Genomic DNA, 10171 nt, shown 5'->3' with positions numbered 1-10171 from the left:
TTCCTGATTAGCACTAATGACCATCTGCGGACGGTGGCGAAGCGGTCCGGCGCCGACAGTGTCGTGACCTTCGTCGGCGCCCCGGCCCTGTGGTGCCCCGCCCCGGCGTCTCCTCCACCGGCGAAGAGAAGATGAGCGCCCCCCTCCCCTTTGAAGTGAAAGCTTCAGATCACTCCAAAGTCGAAGATCGCTGTGCGGCAGCCATTGAGGGGCCGGTCGGCCCCTGGGGACGGATGGTCAGGGGCCGGGTGCAAGGGGTCGAGGTGGCCGAGGGGCTTACAGACTTACACAGCGAGCGGCTAGAGGGTCGCATTGAGGGGCCCTGGGCAACAGGGCCGGCATCTTCGGATGCCAGTCAGAGGGCCTCTTTAACCGCTTGGCGGCCTACGTGATGATAAGGGCTTTATATCTGTCAGAGACGACCAGCGCCGAACAGTCGGCTCCGGGCCGGCCCGCGAGCCCAGCTCTCAAGTAACAAAGCACAAGGGGGTGGGAGGGGGGGAGGGGACAAGACCAGAACAGGGGAGACAAGGCCAGAACAGGGGGGGGGGGGCAAGGCCAGAAAAGCTTGGTACAAGGCAAGGCAAAACCAGCGAATGTCAGTCCAAGAACCTTGTACGTTGCTCGGGGCTCCTAAGGCAGTGAGCGGCCCTGTGCCGGCCAGAGGACTCACAATGCTAACAGGGGATCCTGTATCGGCAAGGGCCCGGAGTCGGCCAGAGGATCACTTACTACAGGGGACAGGAGCGGGATCATAAATGTCAGAGGTGCTCTTGCATTGGTCGGGACTCGAGACCCTTTGATAATGAAGGGGGATATGATGCGTAGTAGAATGGGATAGAATGGGTAGGTACCAGTGGAAGGATATACACTGTGACAGTAGAAAGGGTCTCTGCCAGTCAGAGGGCCCTGTGACGGACGAGGAGCCCTCCGCCCTGTTTTAGCCAGAAGCTCGAGAGGTCGAAGTGGGGTCCCTGCGCAAATCGTTGGACCCCTGTGTCGGTAAGAGCTCATTTTGCCTCATTGAAGACTCATACGTCGATCCGGGGCAAACTACTCCTGTCAGAGGACCTCTTGTCATCGTAGCCGGCAAGCATCCTGAGCTGGGACGGCAAGGCCCGTCGGCCCCAAGCGGGGAAACGTAAAGGACCGCTGGTATTCCAAGCACGGGGCACCCAGCTCGGAAACGTAAAGGGTCCGCTAAGTGTTCATCGCAAGACCTCAACCACTACAGTTGATGCGCCTTTAAAGCACAACGACTAAGCAGCCCCCGAGCTCCCTCAGTGAATGCGCCTGTTGCTGTTCCATAACATTCGTATCTGTTTTTTTATATGTCGTCAACATTTCGCCAATCTTTTGACATGCTCAAGACACAAGACATTGACTTAAAATCACAACTTTTGCATACAGTAATAGCAAGAAACACCCACCATGGCGTATGATTAATCGATAAAATTGCCAAGAAGTCTGATCTACATGCTGCAGGTTTGATTCCATTCTTCATGGACACGAGCAGGGGTGAAAAAGTGTTCTTTCTGTCACCGACGAAATTTGGAGCCGTCTTAATTGACACCTGGGGTCTAATTTTCTGGAATCTGTTGCTGTTTATCTCAAAATGCGATAAACTACGAAGACAAATGAAATGAAATGCAAGGCGCCATAACCATGAAACATTTTCGCTTCGGGAAGTAACGTAATTATCAGATAAAGGTATCCTTAACATAACCAGCCTGAAGGCGTGTAGTTACTTATTCATTTTTTGGGGGGAGGAAGGGAGGAAGGAAGAAGGATTGTGTCCCCTAATCAGGGGTGCGGTTTCCCGTTTATAGTTTTCATTTGTATCCATCCTTTTCCGTTTATCATAATATCGAGGGATCAACCCCAAACCTTTTTTGAGAAACTACATCCCTGCTCCCAACTGTGCAAAGAACGTGCGTCAAATCTTGGGAAAAACTGTTCTAAGCGCATTTCGGAGACAGGCTCGACTATTTTTCTTTCTCCACTCTTTCTCCCCCTCACTCCAACGTATTTTGTAAAACTGGATCTCTGTCGCGCCATATTTACCGATAATATGGATCTATAGACACCTAAAACAATATCACTCTTGGTTTTGTGACGCTCGAAACGTTGGCGATGTTCTCTCTCTTTGCATGATCATTGCCGGTGCAGAACTTGCACTTCCTAACATGAGCCCGATTATTTAGAGCAAAACCCATGAAATTTCGGTATCAACAGATGCAAGCAACATTTTTGGACACTTCTGGCCCCTTCATTCAGCTGTATATGCGGTATGATGGCAACTAAAAACGTTTTATCTCACGCCTATCCACCGGCCAGAACCCTAAGTCTGGGGTGCATCAGGCAATGTGAGAGGCCCACGCCGGTGGTGCTCGGCCTCTTACCTCAAAGCCACTGTTCCTCTTCGCAGCAGGAAGCCCCGGATGAATCCTTGACATGTGTCGCTCCAACGACCTCCGTTTACCTATGAAGTTACAGCTAAGATTTGCACGAACAACGGTCCTCCTAGGTCGGTAGGACTTTTCAGCGTCATTATCTTAAATAACTGACGATTAGCTACGTTCTTCTAGATGAGCAGCTTCTCATGGCATGAACCCAAACAACAACAGCCCACAGCCCTGCGCTGAACACAACGCATATGATGAACGAACGATAACAACAACGGCGAACAACATCGCACTCAACACAACGCGTGTGGCGAGCAATTGAGCCCATCTGTCTGAAATGGCCTGACACTTTAGAACGCTGCAAAGCAAACTGATCACGTTCGTCGCAAGATGCTGCGGCCAGCCACAATTTTTGCGACTAGTAATAAGCCTAGTTATTTTGTATTTTATATTGTCTAGTATGTGAAGTGAATCTTGGCCGACAAATCGGGGAAAAATACCGACTTGAGGGGAATTGGAAAAGCTTTGTATCACCGCTGATTGTGACGTCAGCAGTATCATAGTATAGTTTGCAACATGTTTCTGTCACCTGCTAAAAAGTGTTCTGATTAAGTCTATTATGTTTGGCAGCATGTTATGAATTGACTTGCCGACACAGCAAAATGTCAACGCTTTGATATGTTCTTTACACAGGATCACGCTGCGAGTGTTAGCGGATACAGTCCAGTACTAGGCTGTGAGCTTCGTGTAGCTGGGATGATCTGTGTAATGTGGTCTGCGTTGTTGATTTCTTATTTTCGTAATTTTGTCAACAATTGGCTAAAAAAGTGTCAGTTTTTGCCACCGATCACATCCGATGAATCAGAAGCCTTTTCACCCCTGAAAAATCAATTCGTGCTAGGTATCATCAGGGAACTATGCTGAAGCAAAAACTCATGGAAGCTTATTTCAAACCGCTACATCGCCCGTCACCCAAGTTTTTTCTTTTCAGTTATGCGATCATGGCATACTGGGTTCAACAGGTGTACTTTGGACCCCGCTCTGGATGTGTATTGTGATGCGTCTACTGAGAGAGGTCGTCTTCAATCCAGTGTAGTTGCATTTCTAACGGAGCGTGCAGTTTCCGAAAGGGCACTTGTGCCTGTATATTACATAGGATCACTTGAGTAGAGATGTGGCACGAGTCGTGGTCATCGCCTCGCTGGCGGCAGCGGACGGGAATATCTCTGTAGTCGGGCTGCCGGCGGACAGCAATCTCTTTGTAACCGGGCTGCTGGCGGACAGGATCTCGCTGTTGTCGGGTTGCCGGCGGACAGCAACTTCTCTGTAGCCGGGTTGCTGGCGGACAGGAATCTCTCTGTAGTCGGGTTGCTGGCGGACGGGAATATTTCTGAAGCCGGGTCGCCGGCGGACGGAATCTCTCTGTGACACATCTCTACCGAAGCAATTTGTGCGCGTGCATGTGCTTGTGCGTGCTTGTGTGCGTGTGCGTGTGCGTGTGCGTGTGCGTTTACGTGTGCGTGTCGTGTGTATTGTGTGGGATAATTGTTATTTAAAGTTTGTCTCATACATCTTGCAAATGTCAAAAGATCGACGACATGTCGACGAAATGTTCGAAACAACAGAAGTGTGGGTCACTCACACTGTTCTCGCAATGAGTTTTGCAAGTGTTTTAAGAATCACAGCCCAGAAATGAAGCACCTGTTGCGCGAGATTAAAAATACATCTCAGAACACACCAAATAACGAAGCTGTCAATATCAAAGGTTGTGGGCCACATGCCACAGTGAGTATCGGCAAGTTGAGTAATATGTTCAGCGGATCTGAAGGGAGTGGTGTCCACCTAAACTTAGGGAGTTCATGAATCCTACACTGCTGAGGGTAACGCACAGCTAACAACTGGAACAAAAAGCACGGCAGTTTTTCGCTATTGGGAACCTGACTCCTCCCGCTCGAATGAGACCGACATAACCCTGCGAATCGTTCCAGACGCCGAGAACCGCGCCTTGCTGTCGTCTCTGACGCGCGCTGGCATCTTCAGCCGTCTGGTGGCGACCCCTGACCTCACCGACCTCTCGGTGACCGATGGCAATGACAGAGGTCAACCGGGCATCATCTGGCTGGCTTCTGCCTCACCTCCGATGCCACGTCCCGGCTCCCGCTGGCTCGGGGTCAAAGGTCGCGTGGTGCCGCCGCTCGGTGACCACGTGACGTCCGTGCTTGAACACGTGGCCGGCGGCGGTCACGTGATCAGCGACGTGCGTTGGAGCTGGCGGCGGGGCCGACCGCTGGAGCACCGCCTGGGGCGATGTGGCGCTGGCGGACGCTTTGTAGCGAGTGGCGCCATCCAGCGGCCGTCACCACACTGGCGTGGGGTCCTAGCAGCCAGGAGCCTCTCCGTAGCCATCTGCGTGGTGGACAACGAGTTCCCTCTGGCGCGCAACACCACGCTGGACTACTATGAATCGTGCAGCGCTTTCGCCGGCACCCAGGTGAGCGGGGCTGGGTGGCCGTGGTTAGTTCTGCGGAAATTCAACCCGGCGATACTGGCCCAAGCAGTCAGCCACATCTAGCTGAAAGTAGTTCAGTCACCTCCAGCCACAGGCAGCCTTGCAGGTCGGACTTAGCATTTTCCAGTCAGTTGCGTTCGGAGGAAAATCTATTATTCTAAGAATCCCACTGAATGGTCATCACTTTAGGAATACGCTAGAGTCATCGCGTCAATAACGCGTCGTTCAAAGACGCTTCCTTCCATGCATGATCCTATGTGGTTTACATTAAATTCACAAGTGGCAATTGCTGCGTCTTCGCTACCACTGTCCGTACATCCACGGCCAGCCGCACGTGGCCTCAGCTGGTGGCCTCTTAGTCACGAGTCCACCTCTCGAGCCTGTGGTGACCCCCGCTGTCTCCTCAGGTGACCCACGGCCGGATCACCGGCGGTCTCAACGGGCTCCTGCTCACCTACCTGCAGAGCCACCTCGGCTTCGGCCTCAGGCTGACGCCCGTCCTTCGCGAGGGAGGCGTCTCTCACTGGACGCGCACACTCAAGGCCGTGGCCGAGGGCCGGCACGACCTCTCCTCCTCCTCGTACACGGTACTGGCCAGCCGACAGAGCCTGGTTGACTTCTCTCCGCGCACGGTGACGGTGCCACTGGGTTTCGGCGTCCGACGCCCGGGCCTGGCCGGCGACGCGACGGCCTTCCTGAAGCCGTTCTCCGGCGCGGCCTACGTCGGCGTCCTGCTGCTGCTGCTGCTGCTGACGGCCGCCGCCTGGGCGCTGGAGGAGCCGGGCCGCCTGCTGCGGCTGCGGCGCGGCTGCCGCAGCGGCAGCGGCAGCTCGGCTGCAGCGCTGCGGCGGGGGTGGTGCGCTCCGGACGCGCCGCCGCCGCCACCCGACCTCGAGCCCGCCTCGCTCTGGTTGCTGACGTTCTTCGGCTGTCTGGCGCAGCAGGGCAGCGCCATGGAGCTCCGGCGACCCGCTTCGCACTTCGCCCTCCTCTCCGGCTTCGTCGCCGGCCTGCTCATCTACAACTACTACACGAGCGGGCTGTACTCGCACCTCGCCTCGGCGCGTCCCTCGCTGCCCTTCTCCTCCGTGGCGCAGCTCTTCCGCGACCCGAGCTTCAGCGTCGGCGCCCAGTACGGGCCATGGCTCATCCCGCTCACGGCCAGCCTGGCCGGCCTGCCCCAGGCGGACATCAGGCGCAGGATGGCCGGACACTCCCGCCTGCCTCGCAACGAGACGGCGCGGCGCCTGGCCTCGCCCCGCTTCGTTTACCTGTTCACCTGCACCGCCTTCCGCATCACGATGCGACAGCCGCCGTGGCGCGCCGACCGCTGTCCGGCCTGTTTTCTGCCCCTCACGAAAGTGCATGAGGAGCGCGCGCTGATCTTCAGGAAGGGGCTGCCGGAGCGTCGCTTGCTGGACCTGCACATGCTGAAGCTGTGGGAGGCAGGAGTGCTGGCGAGGGAGAGGCGCCGCTGGCTGCCCGAAACACTGCAGGAGAGCTACCGGTGAGGACTCTGGGGAGACACTAAAGGAGGGGTGCCGATGATGACTCGGGGGAGACACTGCAGTAGAGCTACCGGGAGGATATTGGGGAGACACTGCAGAAGAGGTATTGGTGAGGGGTCGGGAGGAGACACCGCGAGAGAGGTATTGGTGAGGGGTCTGGGAATACACTGCAGGAGAGATATTGGTGGGTGGTCTGGGAAGACGCTGCAGGAGAGGCATTGGTGGGGGGTCTGGGAAGACACTGCAGAATATCCGCGGGGTGAAGATCTGGGACCCAGTGCAGCTGAGCCGAATGGTGAGTGTTGGGGAACACCCCGTAGCGGAGCTGTGTCTACCGGGCGAGGCACTGCAAGAAACCCCGTGGTGAATGGTGAGTATTGGGAACACCCCGTAGCGGAGCTGTATGTGTACCGGGTGAGGCGCTGCAAGAAATCCCAAGGCGAATGGTGAGTATTGGGGAACACACCGTAGCGGAGCTGTATTTGTCTACCGGGCGAGGTACTGCAAGAAATGCCATGGCGAATGGTGAGTATTGGGAAGACACACCGTAGCAGAGCTGTATGTGTCTACCGGGTGAGGCATTGCAAGAAATCCCAAGGCGAATGGTGAGTTCCCCGGGCGACAGCAGTAGAGCTTGGTATGGGACACTGCACGGATCCTGCGGTTGAGCTACTATTAGGCTCGACGAGGTGTTTGTAGAGGACACGCGGACTCGGTAATTGATTTTATAGTGATCCAGTGCGGACTTGCCGTTGCTGTGTATGAACTCTGACTTGGCCATGTATGAATGCTGACTTGGCCATGTGTGAAAGCTGACTTGGTTGTGTATGAACGCTGACTTGGCCATGTGTGAAGTCTGACTTGGGAATGTGTGAGGGCTGACTTGGCTGTGTATGAACGCCGGCTTGGCCATGTGTGAAGGCTGACTTGACTGTGTATGGATGCTGACTTGGCCATGTGTGAAGGCTGGCTTGGCAGTGTATGAACGCTGACTTGGCCATGTGTGAAGGGTAACTGAGCTGTGTATAAACGCTGACTTGGCCATGTATGAAGGCTGACTTGGCCGTGTATGAACGCTGACTTGGCCATATGTGGAGGCTGAGTTGGCTGTGTATGGACGCCGACTTTGCTGTGTATGGACGCCGAAGACATATTTATGCATGGACGCTGGGCATTGATGCTCTTTAGATCTAAAAGGAAGGCGACACGTGTTGTCACCCCTCCTTCATGGAGCGCCAACGACCGCATTGACCGTGTTGGCGCTTAGGCCATGGCGCAACAGGGATTCGAACCCGGGCCCCCGACCCCTAAGTCCATGGCACCAACCACTCGGCCATCACCTGGAAACCTATGCCTCCGGGTTTCAAGACATTACGTCTGCAGCAGGCCACGGCTTTCCTGCACTAGTGAACTGATCCGCATTTCCTGTCATCTTTCATAACTTTCAAATTGAATTTTTAAAACGTCTTTAAATGTTTTTTAAAATGTCTTTAATAATGATGCCTTTTCATCTTTCCAGACGTCAAATATCCCCATGCGAAATGCGCTTCCAAATTAAGCCCAGCGGCTACCACGTTTTGCTTGCTCCGCAGGGTTCTTCCACAAACAGCCAGCATTAAGCTCCTATGCACACATTTATCTTGCAGTTTGACTGTTCAGCCCGTTGACCTGCGTATCTGACGCAAAAATCCGTCATGTCACTATCAGCTGCTTTGCACCACTTCCTTTAATGCCTTGACTTCCTATCAGTGGATGTGCCGTCCGTCGGTGGTGCGACCGTCGAATATAGACCAACTTTGCGCGTCTGATGAAACTGATCGTACTCGTGAGCATGATCATGATCGTGATTATGAGCATGATATTTCGAGATAACCGCCAAAATTACTCTCATCTCGTTCAGATGCGAGTCGGACACAACTACCTGGAGCAGCATCGGCTTGACCCAGCTGGCCCCCCTGTTCGCCGTCCTGCTGGGCGGCATGGTGACCTCGCTCCTGGTGCTGGCGGCGGAAGTCATCCACTTCCGCTGCAGCGGTCGACATCAGAACCGTGTCATTTCCGGACCGGGGGCAGTTGTTCCGGGCTCAATCAAACCCTGCTGGTCTTAGCTGAATGGGGACAATGTGCGGACGCGGACGGCACTTATTTTGTTCGTCTCTTGGTTCCGCGATAATTAGGCTTGAAAACGATGCGTCGTTGGAACATAGGCAGTACGCCAGTGGATCAGGCGGTGAGGATACAAGGGTGGACCGCTCAGGGTGGAGGAGTAAGAAATGTAATGATTGCATTGAAATCGATAATTGCACCGTTTACCCTTGATGCGTCTGTGTGCACATATCTGCCCATTTATAAACATAAATTGTTCGTGAATGCCGTCGAGCAACGATGTTAAATGCTAAACAAAATTAATAATGTCTGATACGAGGAAGGCTGGCTCTTCAACCTTTTGCAAGTGGGAAAATTACTTCTTAAGCCCGAACCACGCAGTAAATTAACAAGAAACCACGAATACTGGCGAGCTTATACCAAGCCTAACTAAGACGGAAATATGTGTCTTGAGTAATATGGAAACTATACGTGACTCACTATGCTCTCATGATTAATTATTTATTCCACGTTCACATCTGCCAGTTCATTGCTTGTAGGGTATGCATGTTGAAATATTTACGACGAGCATCGTAGGTGTAAGAATTGTTGTCCAACGCCGCACATCTTCTATAACTTGTAGACAGCTCACGTGGTAGAACGTTGACAAACATATACAAACATACAACAGAAGTCAGCCCATCGCTAAGTCTCATGCCCAACTTTCGTCCACATTACTCCACTGGAGGCGCTAAAAATATTTCCTTATAGCAAGGCTGGCAAAAGCAAGTGAGCTGAAAACAATATTTTCATTCCGTGACAGCGATGGGGTGGGAAACGTTCGATGTTCATGGGGCCTGCTTACTGACGATTATTTGTTTTTCATCGAGATAAGCGTGATACGCGTAGCCAACCAGAGTTCTTGGTTGGTTGGTTGGTTGGTTGCGCTAGTATCGTAATGTTGATAAGTGCCAGCCAATATCGACCCACCGTCGAAACACCACGCGACAAAATCGCCCGAAACACCACGCGACATGAACTAGTTGAATTCTAACTAAGCCTGGAGGCGGAGTGATGCTTATTCCAAAGTCACAACAGCTGTCTGGCCAATGACGTGTTGCTATCACTTGACAAAACAACGTGTGCCAACCAGCTCCTGCAGAAATAAGGCCACGTGGTAACGCTGAATGCGTCAGTGATTTGTCTGTCACTTGGAAGGCACGAGGTCAAATGTTCGCTTTAACAGGTTGAACACCGCGGGTCAATTGTTCTTTTTCGGGCGCAGCCCGGATTATTTGGACTTGAATTCGAATCATTATATACCAACAATAATCTCTAGGAACATAGCCGCATATTGAATTTTGGTGGACTTACATATTTAGCTGAACAATATTCATTCCTAGTGCCCACTCTTGTTTGTTGCCGACAACTCACATTCCCAAAAAATGACGTCTTGCTCCCCGACATGCATGATGCCAGTGGGAAGAGACTTGGTGCGTTTGTGGTGGACTATTAGGCATAAAAGAGGCGATTTTTGTTGCCAGTATATAATTCAGATCACACCTATAGGTAGCCCATTATATGTGTGTTCCGATGACTTCATTTTTTTCACCGGCGCAACCTTTAAGACCGTGTAACCAGTGGCAGATGAGCATTGCTATGTG

The sequence above is a fragment of the Pollicipes pollicipes genome, unplaced genomic scaffold, assembly GCF_011947565.3.
Source record: "Pollicipes pollicipes isolate AB1234 unplaced genomic scaffold, Ppol_2.1 Scaffold_7262;HRSCAF=8765_pilon_pilon_pilon, whole genome shotgun sequence".
In the NCBI taxonomy this organism is placed as follows: domain Eukaryota; kingdom Metazoa; phylum Arthropoda; class Thecostraca; order Pollicipedomorpha; family Pollicipedidae; genus Pollicipes; species Pollicipes pollicipes.
The sequence above is the reverse complement of the archived record's forward strand: the minus strand, read 5'-3'. Positions refer to the sequence as shown.